Consider the following 17669-nt stretch of genomic DNA (forward strand, 5'->3'; position numbering starts at 1 on the left):
AATAAGGTACTGGAGGACGTACACTAATAGGGCAGGTAAAACTGCACCTGAGGGCAGGTGAAGCTGCCACAACCACATCCACTGTGGGAGCCATTTTCTGGTGATGCCCACAACAGGCCCCCAAAAGTCAGGGACTCCTGCTCAAACTGCCCCACAAGCATATTGGTGATAGACTAAGGATTATCATTAGTGAATTTCTTGATTTCTGTAGTCATTTTGTTACATTCTTATGTATGGTCTCTTATCTTTTGTGGCCTTCATTATTATATATATGGCCTTCATTTTTTAAAACCCTGGGTTATTGTAAACAAGCCAGCATGCTTGTCACCACAGCTCAAGTGCTCCTGCTTGGCTCATCCTCTCAGTGTTTCAGTGGGTTGTGTAGTTTATAGCTAAGATTTTAGTAGAAATAGTCTGGAAGGGATTAGGCCTATTCAGCTTGTGGAATTCTGACAGTGCCAAAACAATTCCCTGACATAGCGAGAGCAGCTAAACATCCCAGGGAGGAAGTATTCCTGGGTTGTTTATCGTGACATCGAAACCTGGAATTCTGGCTTGTCTCTCCTGTGACAAGCCAGAGTTGCAACCCACTAATTCAAAACTTTTTGTACATCCATCCCAGTATTGTCTGCTCTGACTGGCAGCAGTGTTCCCTGTCACCTCCTATGGATCCTTTTAATCGGAGGCGCAGGAATCGAACCAGGTACTTTCTGCATACAAAACATGCAAATTCTTTGTAGTTCAGAGGTAGAGTAATCTGTCAATAATTTCTCTCTCTCACACACTCCCCCTTTCTATCTCTTTCTCCCTCTCTCTTTCACACACACACACACACACACACACACACACACACACACACACACTTTCATCCAAGCACAGTTTTAAATATTTCTCCATTGAACATCACAGCCCGGGAGACGGTTTTGCTCTCAAATCATTCTAAAGCTTGTTTTCTTATCATATTTACTTCCACAGACGCCTTTTCCAGTACAACTAATTAGCATTCTAAACAGCGTGATCAGCATCCTCTTACCCACCTTATAACACATGAAAGAGAATCTCATTAGCAAAACATCAGTGGGTTTACAAACAGCATTAACAGTCCTGTCTACTCATCTAACACCTTCCTTAAAGAATTTCAAGGATCTTTGATGACAAGTAATTAAGTTACACCATAGCCCCAGTGAAGGGGAAAGCTCTGATTTTGCCCGTTTATATTACCAGTGTGATTAAGAAAGAAACAGAGTGCCATATGTCTGCATCATGCATTCTGTTTACCTGCCTCGCAGCAGCATCTCCCACAACCTGCCTGGTGCTAGCATAGATATTAATCCCATGCTGGTACTTATGATCATGTTGCCTATATTTCTGCCCTCCTGTTGCTCACAAGAATGTATGTGTTTTAAAATTATCTCCTACAAATGTCCTATTTTGAAAGGACCCAAATGATAATATATATCCTGGCCAAATAAGAGACTTGGTCACTGAACCTGATCACGAATGGTTTCTATACTAAAATTTCACCCTCAATTTGGGCGTCCTGCCACTGTGTCTAAAGCTGCTGTCCTTTGCATGCTTATTTGGTAATAACTCCCATTGATTGCAGTGGGATATTTCCTGTACATGCTCCATCAGGCTCGGGATGCAAACACTCCATCTAAGGTTAGCAGGGATACTTCCCTGGAAACTCCTTTTCAGACAATGACTGGGTTCGCGCAACAACACACTCAGTGGTTGAGTGTGGGTTGTTGTTGAACCATGGGTTAGCGTGTTGTCTGAACTCAGGATATTTTTTGCAGGGTGACTTATTTTTCTCAAACAAGCCACTGTGAGAACCCACAGTTTGTTGTTGTGTTGTTCAGGGTGATAAACAAGCCACTCTGCATGGTAAACTATCCACTCTGTGGAAAAACCTTAGTTTCAGACAACACGCTAACCAATGGTTCAACGAACAACCTACAGTTAACAACTGTAGGTTGGGGGGGGAGAGACCTGGGTTCAGATCTCTGTCCTACCATGGAACTCAGTGGTTTATTTTGGGCCAGCCAGTCTTTTTCTCTGCGTAACCTACCTCACAGGGTTGTTATAATGATAAAATGGCAGGAACAGAGAATCGTGTGTACTGCCCTGAGCTCCTCAGAGAAAGATCAGAAGAAAAGTGTGATACATAAATAACGTCAACACAGCAATACATAGGAAGTTGCCTTATATTGAGTCCAACTGTTGGTCCATCTGCCCCAGTGTTGTCTATGCAAGCCTTACCCAACAAGGTGCTTTGGACTACAATGCCTATAATCTCTGACCCTTGGCCGTGCTGGCTGGGGCTGTTGGAATTTGAAGTCCAAAACATATGGTGGGCCACTGGGCAAGGCTGGTCTATGCTGACTGGCATCTCAACATCTCAGGCCCAGATCTTGCCCTGCCCACAGGTCTTTCTCCTTTTCAGATATTGTACATCGAGCCTTCCGTGTGCAAAGCATGTGCCCTTCCAGGGCTGGCATTGCGGATAGGTGTGGTTGGACATGTGCCAAAGGGCCACCCCCTACTGACAAGAGCCCCCTTGATTTGCTCCTCCTCTTCATCACTGCAACCTGCTTGTTTTCCTGCCTCTCATTCTGGCTCAGGCAACAATGCTGGGGAGAAGGAGGAGCAGGAGATGACGCTGCCTGTTTAGTCACGGTCTGACTGCCAGTCAAGCAAGGAAGTGGTAACATTGACGAGGCAGGAAGCCTGTGTATACCAGTTGCTGGGGAACATGGGCAGGAGGGTGTTGTTGCACCATGTCCTGCTTGTGTGGGTCCCTGGCTGACAGTTGGTTGGCCACTATGTGAACAGAGTGCTGGACTAGATGGACCCTTGATCTGATCCAGCAGGGCTCTTCTGATGTTCTGATGAGAAAGAGGTTGAGGAGCAAGAGCTGCTGGTGACAATGGTGGTGAGAAGGTAGACCCACAGAGGGAGGGGCCCCATGGAGGGTGCCTTCCCCAAGGACCCTCAAAACCTAGGTCCGGCATTGTGCCCTTCCACTCTGCTGTGGCCCATTTCAGCATGGGTGTTTTCATTGATGCAGATGTCTATGTGAATTTAGTGCACAACAATTTTCATGTTATGTAGGTTAAATGTAAAGCCTACAAAAGCTAAACTGTATGGAGGAAAGCCTACAGATACAGACATATCTAGTAAAGCCTACAAAAGCTACACAGTAGAACTGCAAGTGTTGTTCCATTTATCATTACCACGAGATCGATGAGGATGGTGTGTGTGTGTGTGTGTGAGAGAGAGAGAGAGAGAGAGAGTGAGAGAGAGAGAGAGAAAGTTGTATGTGGTCTTTCACACACACCATTCCGACACTTTAAATTGGAGCGTTTTTTAGCTTGAGTTATTCAGAAAAACCAAATGGATCAAGTAAGGATAATGACCTGGCTTTGTTAGCTGAGCTTCATTTTTAATACCATTTAGATTGAGTTAAACTCTTCATCAGTCTTCTCATGGCTTCTTTCTGCTAAGACTCCTATTAAAATCATACTCCAATAAATTTGCTAATCTAAGATTTATATTAGCTGCTTTATTACATTTCAGTACCCATTGCCTTCACTGTAATTGTATAGACAATATCTATTCTTTTTAAAATCTTCGGAGATGGTTGAATTGAATGCATTATTTCCTTTTTCTTTTTAATCCAAGTAATTTCATATCTCAAACAGCCTGCTTTTATTCCTGGGTCATTTAAAAATTACACACCCACTCTCCAAGTCTGTCAACTACTAGCTTCATTAAGTAGGCTAGTCAAGTAGAATTTTATAGGGCACTCCTATTCAAGTCTACCCATTGAATTCAGTGGGATCTGCTCTCAAGTTAGCAGCCTAAGGGCACAATTCAATGCATGTTTACACAGAAAAAAGTCCTACAATTCACAGCAGTCCCTAGCCAGCATGGCTGGGAGTTGCAGGACTTTTTTTCTGCCTAACCATGCTGTGGATTGCACCTTAAGTTGATTACTTGGTGAGGACAGCTATTAACAGGCATTTGGAACTTTTAACTAAGTGTAAAGGTTGTTTATTCTGTGCTATCATTTTAATAATAATAATAATAATAATAATAATAATAATAATAATAATAATAATAATAATATATTTATTTGTTACCCACCTCTCTCTCTGGATCGAGGCGGGGTACAACACAAATAAAAACACCATAAAATACATACAACTAATTTGTCTCTATAGTAACAATGGATGAACGTAGCTCAGCGATAGAGCAGACGACTTGCCTGCAAAAGGCCCACAAGGTTGTTGGTACCTTCAAATAGATTGTCTAAAGCCCTGGGGAGCCACCGCTGTCAGTGAAGACCAGAGTTCTCCAATTTGGTGCCCTCCAGATGTTTTGAACTACCTCAACCTACCACCCTCCAGGGACTACAATTACCATAATCCCCAGGTTAAATGGTGGCATGGGATGATGGGGGTTGTAGTCCAGCATATTTGGAGGGTGCCAGATTGGCAGAAGACTGACTGAAGGTATCTAATAATGGGGTGGAAAGGAGAAGCTCCATGACCCCCCCTTTCCCCGAAACAGAATGAGGTGGACCTCAAAAAGAATCTGAAAAAGTTGTCTTCTGGGCAGTATTTAATTTGATTCACAATGTGTCATTGTGATTCTTGTTAATATTTCTCTCAGGATAATGTCCTGCTAAAGATCACTTCTGTAGAAACAGCATTATCATTTCCCCTTTTATTCAGTCATCCCCCCACTCTTTAAACCCAACGACACACTTGTCTTTATAGACTCTGAGATTGGTTTCTTATGCTCATTGCTGACATAGCAAAGGCGACGGCTGACTGCAGTTTTTCACATGGAAGAACTCCTGTTTGAAATCATCGTCTGCCTGGCAAGATCTGCAATTGCTACATCAAAGAGACCCATTCAAAAAAGGAAAGCGTCCTGCCTGGATGTGTGACAAATCTCAGATCATTATCAGGCAGCCTTCTGTTGTCACAAGTTCATGTTACGGTATGAAAATGTGGAAAGGGAAACATCAGTGTCACCCACGGTGGCATTTCCACTGCAAAAGGATGGTAATGTGAGCCCGCACTTTGGGACACTCGCTACGATCAAGTTTTAAAACCACTGGAAAGAGAAGGTCTGTAGCCCAAGTAGGGATTTGAACACTGGCTCAAGTGCCTCGGAACAGCTTCAGGATACAGATGTGATGAGAAGAGCACATATCACGTGCTAGGGGAGAGCTTTCACCAATATGGCAGGCGATTTCCCTCAACCCCACAAGGTTATAGTTTTCTTGTTTGTTTGTGTATCATGACAGTTGTGAGGACCACAGAACGCCTGCATCTACACCAGCTCTGCCTCTTATCACGCCCTTTTGAGATTGATTATGCTATTTCAGATGCTCTTGATGCAAGTGGAAGCTTGCACTGCTTTAATTCAATCTTCTCCTAGGCTATCCATCTTTCTATCTATCAAAATTAAATTCTGCTTTCTAATTCAAGGTGGCTTACATCCAACTAGATAATAAAAATCATTTACAATCACATCTAAAAAGGCAACCTAAGGCCCCCTCCCAACCCCCCTAAAAGTAACAGTCATACAATAAAAATGACAAATAACTCATAGCTAAGATTCAACAATAGTACTGTCAGATTATACAGTAAAGTCTAGGCTAATTAAAAAGGACTTAATTTAATACCTGTAGCTTAGGTTAGGAGCTAGGCTAGCATCCCTTGGGAGAGCATCTCAGAGTTAGGGAGCCACTGTAGAAAAGACCCTTTTCCTAGACACCATTGACCTAAACTCTGATAGTGACAATGCCTAGAAAAGGGCTTTGGATATATATTATATACAATATACTTATAGTATAGTATATAGTTATAGGGCCTGTTCAGAAGACACCTTAAACCATGGCTTTAAGCATGGTGGTTAAGCCAGAAAGCCAGGCTGTGTTCAGAAGACACCTTAAACCATGGTTTAACCACGGTGAATAAGGCTTTTTTGCTTTATTCACTGTGGTTAAAGCCATGGTTTAAGTTGTCTTCTGAACATGGCCTGGCTTTCTGGCTTAACACTATAGCTTTAACCATGGTGGTTAAGCCAGAAAGCCAGGCTGTGTTCAGAAGACACCTTAAACCCTGGCTTTAAACATGGTGAATAAGGCTTTTTGCTTTATTCACCATGGTTAAAGTCATGGTTTAAGGTGTCTTCTGAATGGGGCCATGTAATTATAGTATACAAGTGTACTATAGAACAGCTTTCTCCACCCTGGTGCCCTCCAGATGTTTTGGATTACTGTATAGTACATAAATATAGTATATAAGTATTGTATATAATGTACTATATTAACCACTGTTTTTAACTTTTGTAAACAGCCCAGAGAGCTTCGGCTTTGGGGCAGTATATAAATGTAGATAATAATAATAATAATAATAATAATAATAATAATAATAATAATAATAATTTATTTGTTGCATTTGTATACCGCCCCATAGCCGAAGCTCTCTGGGCGGTTCACATAAGGTAATAACCACCACCATCACCAATGGGCAGGTTTGTATGGAAGGTTGGATTATACAGCTCTTCCCCCAAATTCCCTTGCTTGCTCAGTGCTGTATACAGTCATTTGGTCTGCTAAGCCATGGTCTAATGTCCACAGCAAGCTGCAGGCATGGCTGGTCCCTCCTGTTCTCTGCTCCCCACCACCACGGCTGAGAGGAGGGGGTGTGGGAGTGGCCACCTCTGCTTGTACTTAACTATATGTCCTGGGAACGGTGGTTAACACGGACTGATTCATTTCAGTGAGCCTGCTTGAGAAACCACGGTTTGAAGTTGACTTGATTGAACTGCACCGTAGCTAGCGTTAACCACCGTTTATCCTGCCGGATGACACGACAAGCTGCGGTTAAGCACATCCTACAGGCTGGCCCCTTCTGCATTGCCAGAGATTTGCATAAGATTTGCATGTGCTACTTAACATGTATAAATGCCAATTTAGAAAGAATTGTTATAATTTAAATAGAAATATAATTTCATAGAGAGGAAGACGGCACCAAGGTGACCTGACTACCTGCCTGTTCAGTCTGCTGCCCAGGTGTTAACGTTTGATGGGTGACCTCAGGGGCCCTGCTGGCTCTCCCCTCTGATGGTTATTTATTTTTCAACTCGACTCAGACAGGACAGGCCTTCAAATAAAAGAAGGCTTCAAACAGGACAGTCCCCTGGCAGCCCTTTAATGGAGGATTGTCTGCTGTAAAAGAGGAGACATGGCCACCCTCTGCCTCCTTTTCAAGAGCCCCCTCGACGGTATGCGCAAGGGGTCCAAGATAGTGCTTCATGAACAGCTGTGCTGTCTCTTGCTTGCTGTAGCTCAGCCCGTTTCCTTTTGCCCACTAGCAAGACTTGAGTGCTAACTTCAGCAAGGAAAAGCAGCTCTTTTGTTTCATCTGTCCCTGCTGCTTACCCCGCCAAGATGGCTGTAATCCTCTTTGACATAATAAATAGTTGCTCTAGAAATGATTAGTGAGCAGCTTCGTATTTTATTCCCCCCACTTTTTTTAATGGAATGACTTAAGGCTTCCTTACAAACAAAGTTAATATCTCTGTACATGTTAGAAGCACCGTGGTGTTGGAAACAGTATGATCAGGGCTGGATTTAGGAGTTCATCTTGTTGAGCAGCTGCCGAGGGCGGACACCAATGCAAAACACCACTGCGGGTGTTTTCCAGCCAGTCTGGCAGGTGTCACACCACTGGCCAATCAGTGTCTTTGAAAGAGAGACACATCCTTCCCTGACTTAGTCTCCCCCTCCAACATTGGGATTGGAGGATGCTTCACATGGGGTGATCACTTATCATCATGATTGGAAGATGAAGCTGTCTATCAACAATGAAAAAAGCTTCCCCTGTCCTGCTTTTTACACATTCAATAAAAATTAATTGCAAACAAACCGCACAACGTATATTTTTTAAAAACTACACAAATGACCCCGAAACATCAATCTCTAAGCACAGTAATTTTCAGGGATCTAGCTTTAAAACAAAGAAGTTATAGGTGTTTCTTTACCCAATACAATCCTATGTAAAAAAAAAAAGTCCAAAATGGCGATCGGAGCTCCGGATTGAGGTGAAGCGCTCTGCAGCTGAGCGACCCGCTTTGCCTTGGTCCGCTGCCCCGCTGCCCCAATTTGGATCTGCCTTTGGCGGAGGTGGATCGGGTCACTCCACTCCGTATTTGCTGATCTAAACTCCAGCGTAACAAAGTGTCATCCATTTGGTGTGTTTTTGTTAGTGGAGGCTGGTGGCTTCGATTCTGGTGGGGTTGTGAATCCATTTTGGGTTTCAGTCAGAACCAGCCAGAACGCTAAGGGAGCTAACCTAACCCCAAACCTTCTTTCCATTTGATCCTTGGGAAGCCCTGACACTGTGCTGCTTTATTTTATTTTTAGTAAAGCCACATCAAACAGACTTGCTGTTTTATTTTGGATGCACATCTGTTGAAACGTCATGGTGAAGTGCAGCAACTTGCAGCTGCAGCAAGCAGCCTTTCACATTCCAACCACGCTCTGGGATTGATGCGTTTTGAAATTATAGGTCACCAAAGCAGCTCTTCTCTTTAAAACCCTCCTGCCCTTTTCTCTTTGAATGAGTTCCATGCGACATATTCAAGTAGCTGTTTAAGCGAAAGCCGTGGAATGATTTTAATAGATGTCTAAATTAGGGTGACCATATGAAAAGGAGGACAGGGCTCCTGTATCTTTAACAGTAATGTAGAAAAGGGAATTTCAGCAGGTGTCAATTGAGGAGGGTGAAATTCCCTCTTCATCAGAACAGTTAAAGCTGCAGAAGCCCTGCCCTCTTTTGTATCTGGCCATTCTACTATAGCTAGTGTAGCTTTAACTGTTGTGATGGAGAGGGAAGTTCACCCACTTCAATTGACACCTGCTGAAATTCCCTTTTCTACATTACTGTTAAAGATACAGGAGCCCTGTTCTCCTTTTCATATGGTCACCCTATCTAAATCAAAGAAAAGCTTCTTATAGCAAAGGCCCAGTGGCCCACCTTATTTTAGGGCACTGAGATAGGCTCCTGGAAAAGTAGGTGGTATTGCAGGGCCAATTCTGATATTGAAGCAGTGAACCTGTTCAGACAACATGCTAAGCCACGGGGTTGAGCATTTTGGGCTAAACATTATGGCTTAATGTGTTGTGTGAACCATGACTTTGCATATCATGTGAACCATTCTGAACCATGGTGGCTATATGACTACTGTTTAAACATACTAACCATTTGCTGCAAAAGAGTTAGCAGCCTAACCGTGGCTTAGCGTGCTGTCTGAACAGGCCCACTATTTGTGGGTTATATCTGATGTTAGAGTATACCCATTGAAATGAATGAGATTTAAGTTGAACTGACATTGGGTACAACCTTGTGTCCATAAGAGCTTTTCTACATGAGGCATTTATTATGCGTTTGTCATTCCTTACTCACAGTTTTTTACTGGTTTTTTAGATGATGTCATGACCCTCCACTTTCCCGTTTTTTTTTTTTTTAAGAGTGGGGAAAATGGAGTATTATTTATGAAAGTGAAAGAAAACATATTTTCCTCTTTATGTAATTACATTATTCTGCTGTAGTGCAGTACCATCTATAGATTATGTAGTAGAACAGCAGGAAAGGAAAAGCTCTTTGTGTAGAGCTACGGTTTCTATTCTAATAGCAGATACAGTGGATTAACAGCCTTGTGTAGAAAGTCAGGTCTTCTAAGCTACCTTCTATGTTGTGGGTGCAGAACCACAAGCCTGGGGTCCCAATTCAGCCCTATTGGGTTCCTCAAATGGCCCTGCCCCCTTCGTCTGGTCCCACCCCTTTCCTGCAACCAGCACTCATTTGATGGTTTCCCAGCTTTTGTTTTTATTCAGGAAGGCCCTTGGCATGCAAGCTGGTCTGTTGCAGAAGGTGTTTAAAAAAAGGAAAAGATTGGTTAATTAATTATTGTTATCTGACGATGGTGATGAGAAAGTAGACTCACTCAGGGAAGGGGACAGTGGAGGGTGTCTTGCCCAAAGGCCCACAAATATCTGTGGTACAGCATATATAAGAGTGTAAGAAGAGCCCTGCTGGATCATACCAAGGGTCCTTCTAGTCCATCACTCTGTTCATACAGTGGCCAACCAGCTATCGACCAGGGAACCACAAGCAGGAAATGGTGCAACTGCACCCTCCCACCCATGTTCCCCAGCAACTGGTGTATATATAGGCTTACTACCTCTGATACTGGAGATAGCACATAATCATCAGGACTAGTAGCCTTCTCCAGGAATTTATCCACCCCCCTTTTAAAGCCATCCAAGTTGGTGGCCATCACCACATCTTGTGGTAGTAAATTCCATAGTTTAATTATGCACTGTGTTAATTATGCATCCTTTTATCAGTCCTGAATCACCCACTAGTCATGGGATGATCCCAGATTCTAGAGAGAGAGAGAGAGAGAGAGAGAGAGAGAAATGTCTCTGTATCCACATTCTCCACACCATGCATAATTCTCCACACCTCTATCAAGTCTCCCCTTAGGCCCTTTCTACACCTAAGGGTGTAGAGGGACACAGAGGAGATGATCCCGGGATTTCCAGCTTCTGGGATCGTCGCCCTGCGTCCAGACGTCTGCATGATGTCCCGGAAGTAAAGAGAGATGTTGCGCCTGTTGCGCCTGCCATTTTTTTTCAAGCAACAGGAGCTGGAGTGCACTTGAGCTCCAGTGAAACATAAGGGGTTTTTTTAATTAAAAAAAGGCTCGACCTTGCTCCCCACCCCACCCCACTCAGATGTCCTTGGACTGCCCCCTGGCCCAGCTCCTTCCCTCTGCTGACTCCCGCTACTCACGGGAAGGAGGGAAGAAGCCGGGACTGGCACCCACGCCACTCAGGACTGCTGGAAGAATCAGGTTTTCCCAGGGTTTCTTTATCCCTGAGAAAACCTATGCCCATCCCCACCTGCCCCCAGGAGTCCCTGTGTGTCATTTGGATGCACAGGGAGCATCCAGGGACAACCCTGGGGAAAAAGGCCGGTGTAGAAACGGTCTGAGCCTCCTTTTTTCCAAGCAAAACAATCCCAGTTGATGTTACCTTCCATCATGGGGGAGATGCTCCAGCCCCTTAATCATTTTAGTTACCCTTTTCTTCTCCTTATAGAAGGAGAAGGCAGGCAGGGAGGGAAAGAGATGGGCTCATCCCATTGCCTTTTCTTTCTTTCTTTTTGTAATGCAGTGGAGTTTGCATCCTTTTTTGCATCCATTTTCGACTTACACAGACAAACAAATACTCTAAATGGGCAGCTCAAAAAAGATTCCCTGGTCTTTAACACAACCGAAGCGAGACACCGCTAGAAAAAGAAAAACTGCAAGGAGAAGCACCTTCCCATGTTTATTTATCTACAAATAAGTGTCTTGATCCTTCCAGAGCACAACAGCAGGATTGATGAAATGAAAACAAAATGCAACCCGCTAGACTGATATTTAATAATAAGTTCCAAACATGCATAGTTTCCAGACAGTGAATAAATAGAGAGACTGAAGTCTTTGCCTTGCTGTAACGGACCTCAGAGCCTGGCCAGCCGCAAAACTCCAGGGCTAAATGAAGCATGTGGGAAGATGAAGTCGCTTTGTGGATGAAAGGTGTCCTAGAGGCAAAATGGCAGTCGAAGGGTGGAGGGACAGCCATAGGAACTTAGCAAACTGCCTTATACTGGGCCTGTTCAGACAACACGGTAAGCCATGGTAAGGCTGTTAACCCTTTTTGCAGCAAATTGTTAGTGGGCATGTTTAAAGCGTGGTTATGTAGCCACCATGGTTAGTAATGGTTCACACGACACGCTAAGTCATGGTTCACACCATAATGTTTAGCTCAAAAAGCTGAACCACCGTGGCTTAGCATGTCATCTGAATAGGAGCACTGAGTCAGACCACTGGTCCATCTAACCAGACACTGACTGGCAGCAGCTCCAGGCTTGCTGGTGTGAATTTTTCTAGCCCTTCTTGGAGATGCTAGGGATGCAAAGTGGGAGGGGAATGGCTAACACCACCACAGCATGGCAGTCCACATTGCCAGTTGCTCTGCTAGAGATGGATGATAGTTTGTCTGGAGAGTCACATGTGGTTTGAATGAGGGATTGCTGCTTATCGTATGTACTGTTAGCCAATTTTACCTCTGGTAAATAGGGTTTGCAGGTTTTTGTGTTGGCTCAAAAGCTTGCAAAGCCTCTTCGATCAGAGGTAACGCTGAGACAAAAGAGATGCTACGTGAACATAATGGAAAGCCCAGCCTCTCAGACCAGTTCCAATTTTGTTAAATTGTTGACTGCCTCTTGCTTTACTAGACTTTTTATCCAATACCTTCTTGGAGTTACTCTTACTAAATTCACTGATAAGATTACCATTGAGTTGAATGGATTCTGCTCTTTGTTATCTATTATTTCTTTATCCATTGTGTTTTGGACACGTTTTGCAAAACACAGTGGATGCATGTTCTCCCCCAACCAGGATGTAAATGGGCATCTTTAGCACAGATGTAAACAGCAAACGAATTATGTTCATCAGTTCAAAGCAATACAGAATTAGGATATTTTAGCCACAGTGCGTTGTATCAACATAATGAAAAATTAAATATTAACATTTCTTTAGAAAAAGAGAGATGAGACACAGTTAATTTAAGCAAGTTCCCAACATTTGTTTGCATTTACGATACAAGCAGAGTAATTAGGACAATATAAACAATATAAATAAAACATTACCAAGGAGAATAAAAAGCCAGTAGTTAGTGAGCACTGCTGCTTAACCAAAACTCTGGGAAATGTGAACATGGCCTGTGTTGTTTCAATGGAAACACACGCCGAATGGAGGAACCTGCCAACTAAAGGTCAAACCATTGTTTCTGGGCTGATGTTGGTAGAAACGGCAGTTCTGTCCTTTACACAAGGATCTTTTCATGGTGTCCCCTATTGTCTAGTCTGCCAAAAGCCTGACAGATTCATTGCTTAAAATGTACCTATCCCTCTTGACGTTTCAGGAGGTGGAAAGCTACAGTGTCCTCCTGTTGTTCCTCAGAGCTCTCTCTTTCTCTGGCTCAGGGGTGTCGGAGCTGTTTTAACCTGAAGGCCAAATTCAGTTTGGAGAAGCTCTGTGGTGGTGGTGGGCATTCCCGGGGGGGGGGGGGCAGCGAATGCAAAAGTGTACAAGGCCCAAAATGGCTCCCAACACCAACGTATTTGATCTTTAAGTTCTTAATGGCAGTAAGCAAGCCGTCAGAGTAGCATTTCAACTTTTGAAGCTGGGGAAAAGACAGCACCCTGGAAACCACCAATTAATTGGTGGGGAGGAGTTGGGGCCAAGGGAAAGTGGTTTGGATAGCTGGAGGATCCCAGACTAGCCAGATGGGCCCATGAGCCTGAGGTGCAACATTCCTGCTCTAGCCCATCCTTCCACAAGCTGGTGCTCCCGAGATGTGATGGACTGTAACTCCCAAGCTGGCTGGGAACAACGGAAGTTGCAGCCTGAAACTGTGGTGCTTCAGTTTGAGGGATTAAACAGAAAGGAGGAACAGCTGAGCCTGGGAGTGTTTCGGGGGTGGCCCTTCACAGGAACAGGCAGAAGCTAGCTGAAGGCCCCTGCAGCTGACCACAATCCCCAATCACCACAATCCCCATAAAAGACTTGCCTGAACTCAGAAGTGATGCTGGAAGCAACTATTGTTCTTGGTGCCTTGTCCATTGCTTGCATACCAGCTTCTTGGGCAGGATCTACACTACTGCTTTAAAGCACTTTATAACAGTTTTGACAACTGTTGGGGCCCAGGACACACTTGTCAAACCTGCTATAAAGTGCTTTAAAGCAGTAGTGTAGATCCGGCCTTGACCTTGCCTGGACTTATCCTTACCTTGGACCGGACCCTGACTACTCTTTGATGCTTTCTTGTATCCAGTGTTGATACTTTGGCTTCCGACCACGGACTGTTTGTTGATGTTTCCCTCCTGCTTATTGAATTTACCTCTGGTGATTTACAACAGAATCTCCCACCATTCCCAGCCAGCATGGATGTTGCATTCCACATCTGGAGAGTGCCATGTTGGGGAAGGATGGTGTAGCGTGTCAGACTAGGGCTTGACAGACTGAGTTTCGGTTCCCACACCCAACTATGAAGCTCACTGGAGCGAGCTTGAGCCAGTCACTATCTCTCTGCCTAACCTACCCCACAGGATTGTTGTGAGGATCAGATGCAGGCTGGGGTGGGGGGACCTTGTATGCTGCTGAACTCATTGGAGGAAAAGGGAGATATAAATGAAATGAATAACCCTATATACTTAAAGGCTAAAAATAAATGGAGGTGTTGGCTTAAGCAAGCTGCTGAAGAGTTGAGCTCTTGCAAGGAGTCCTACTTTGAACTTGCTGTTCAGCTTTTCCAAAAGCTTTTGTTGAAAATGTTTGAACAAAAGCCAGCTTTTGTACCACAGGTAGATCAGGCTACCAAGTCTTTTTATGCAGGGAAATCCATCTTTCCAACAGAAGTCTTGCTAATCTGTGAGTAGGCTGGTCTCGATAACTCCACTCTTGACATAAACATATCTTGGAAGCAGTCTAAAGGGACAACAGGCTCTTTAGGAAGCACTGGTGCTGTTGTTACAGAGCCTTGAAAGGCTTTTGTCAAATACTGTGCTTTATAACACTTTGACACTAGCCAGAGTCCTACATGAAAATGCTGTTGTTGCTAGGAAGAGTGTTCCTCAGTATCTCAACATCCATCCTTGTCTGGCTGGTCGTAACTGTATGGCACGGTCGTAACTGTATTTGCTCACTGTGAAAAGTTTTCCCATATTGTCATCAGCTCTTTTGGGGTCGGTGTACCTATGATCCTTTATCAGGGCCTGTGAGTAAAATATTGCAGAACAGCAAGCAACAGAATTAATATTCCTGCCCAGAGCAACTCTTGTGGAACAAAACTGTAGAGGTAGGAAAAAGAGTTGAATCAAAATGGAGTGCCTTCGGCTACATCGGCCTCTGTTACTGTAGTTTCCCATGTCCTGATTTTTTGGGAATGGAGGTGGTGGTAGGGAAATGAATGAAACTCTGATAGCATTGATATTTTTTAACATATTTGCTTAATTTATATCACTCACTTAGAGAGCTTAGCAGTTGCTTAAGAATGAATAAATACCGAAAGCAACATACTATAAATCTGAGAGTTGGAACTGCTTATCTGTTAAAAACCAAATCTGTGAAAGGTAGAGCTTGAGAGAGGTCCAAGGACCCTTGGCGGTTCCAAAACGTGACTCTCTCCTTATTGTACTATGCAGAGCTATAGTCTGCATGGGGCCAATGCAGCTTCAGCTATTGGGCAATATAAAAATGCAATAAATAAATATCACACCTGCAGCACAGATGTGCAGGAAGATTTTCAGTTAAAAACAAAACCAGTAGCATCTAGTCTCCCCCACCCCCAGCAATTAATATTGCTCCAAACTCAACCCATCTGACCTGATCTGCCTGCTCTGTCTACCCAAGATTCCCTCTGCTGGATTTTTCAAGATCACTATCACACTCACACATGATTCTTTTAGCTACTGGGACCCTCAGAGCAGGCAGAGTGATTAAAAGGGGCAAGGGTAACTTAAGGAAGTTACTTATTTAAGGAATGCATTCATTAGAAGAAGATAAAGTGCTGTGAAACACACCTACCCACCCAAAAAACTACAACCCACCATTGTTCTTAATCACATTATGTGCTTCTGATCCCAACAATCCCTGGACACTAAAATATTCAAAGACCAGCCTTCCCAAAACTTCCAGATATTTTGGACTGCATTCCCCATCAGCCCCAGCCAGCATGGTCAATGGTCGGGGGAGTGGGAGTTGCGATCTTAAACATCTGGATTGCACCAGATTGTGGAAGGCTGACATAGACACTTGGGTTTGGTGAGGGAGTTGCAGACATTCCTGATGGTTAAATAATCGTTTTTCCATTTATTTATCTGAAGCCTGACCCTAAACTCCAAATTAACACTTGCTTAGGACTTTAAGGCTGGTAGAGATTAACGATCTAATGTGGATCTCCTGGAGTGATCATTTTCATTCAAAGGATGTGGATTTGTGCCTGCTGAAGATTAATTATTGTTATCCGACATGTGTTTAACATTCAACATTTTAAGCAATTGCTCCATTGAGCTGTTTGACTAAAAATCTCAGAAGTTAATTAAAATTGCAGCCCACGGTAACATCCAATAGTTTAAATTGTGAAGGAGAAATCAAAACATTTAGTGTGGTTGTTTACTGGAGCCATTCAAGATATACCACCAAGCTGTGGTTTCTTTCTCTGTTTAGAGGGAAAAGCCGCGTGTTCCTTCAGTAGATAATTACCCTTTTAATGTTTCAATTTAGATTAGGAGGGAGACAATTATTTTTGTTTCAGGACAAAAAAGACGTATGCCCTATCTCACTTCTGCAGAGGTGTTTAGCCATTTTCATCCAGATTTTAATACGATAAGCATTAGGTCTGACCCAATTTGTTTGAGTCATTTCCAAGCACAATTCCAAGTGCTGGTGCTAACCTTTAAGACCCTTAAACAGCTTAGGAACTGAATGTCTGAAGGACGTCCTCCTTCCACATGAGCCTGCCCTGTTGTTATGTTCATTGGTGGGGCAGCCCCAAGACTTTTTGCTGCTTGAGGCAGGGCAGCAAATGGTACCACCCTCAGTCAAGGTGCATATTATCCCAGGCCAGTTAAGATATTTGGGAAACTGAGAGGGAAAAAAACTCTCACAAGTGCCTCTCTGTCTCCCTGGCCATAAAAATACAGTAATAATAAATTAAATAACTAAAAGTTTTCTGCCCTTTCATGATACCAAAAATAGGCTTCCTGAGGTGTCTGCCTCACTCTGGCTAATAATAGGGTTGGCCCTTCCCAGATGCGTTAGCTCTTCTTTCATCCCAGACTCCTCTTCAGCTGCCTGTGCTGCTGCTTTGGCATCTTATACAGCTTTTTCATAGCCAAAGGCATTCCCCCCCCTGCCCCCGCCCAAGTGGCTGCATGCCACAAACAGAAAGGCATGTCCCAGAATCCTTTGCAATGTCTCAGAAGACGGCTACCAAATCAGCAGCAGAGCTGGCATAGTTTTAGGTTAGCTTTCGCCAACCTTGTTCTTGTTTTGGACTGCAACTCTTGGCATTCCTGACCATTGGCCATGGTTGCTGAGGCTGATGAGAGTTGAAGTCCACAATAATCTGGAGTTGCACAGACAGCACACAAAGCTATGATAGTTAAGCATTTTGAACGAGCCATGATGGCTTAGTATGTCATTTGAATGGCATTTTTCCTAACCGTGGTGTCTACATAACCATGGTTTAACCATGCTTACTGATCACTTGCTGCAAAAGGATTAGCGGCCCTAACCATTACTTAGTGTGTTGTCTGAACAGGCCGTTATGTACATTCCCATCCTTCAAATAAATTCCCCGGGCAGCTTCCCTTGTTCACCTTCCTTAATTACTCCAGCTGTTGTTTTCGTTTAGTTTTTCCACAATTTCTGCAGAAGGACTCAGAACATAAACAGTTTGGGAATGCCATTGCCAAAACAAGGCGAAACTAACCAGTAAAGTTAGTTGCTTTTGTACATTTTCCCAC

The 17669-nt window shown here is 43.6% G+C and overlaps 1 protein-coding gene across 2 annotated transcripts in view; it reads left to right on the forward strand.

Annotated features, from left to right (window-relative positions):
* Positions 1-17669, forward strand: part of CHST11 (carbohydrate sulfotransferase 11) — a 235653-nt gene that overhangs the window by 88725 nt on the left and 129259 nt on the right. The window lies entirely within an intron of this gene.

This window comes from Elgaria multicarinata, chromosome 9, assembly GCF_023053635.1.
Source record: "Elgaria multicarinata webbii isolate HBS135686 ecotype San Diego chromosome 9, rElgMul1.1.pri, whole genome shotgun sequence".
In the NCBI taxonomy this organism is placed as follows: Eukaryota; Metazoa; Chordata; class Lepidosauria; order Squamata; family Anguidae; genus Elgaria; species Elgaria multicarinata.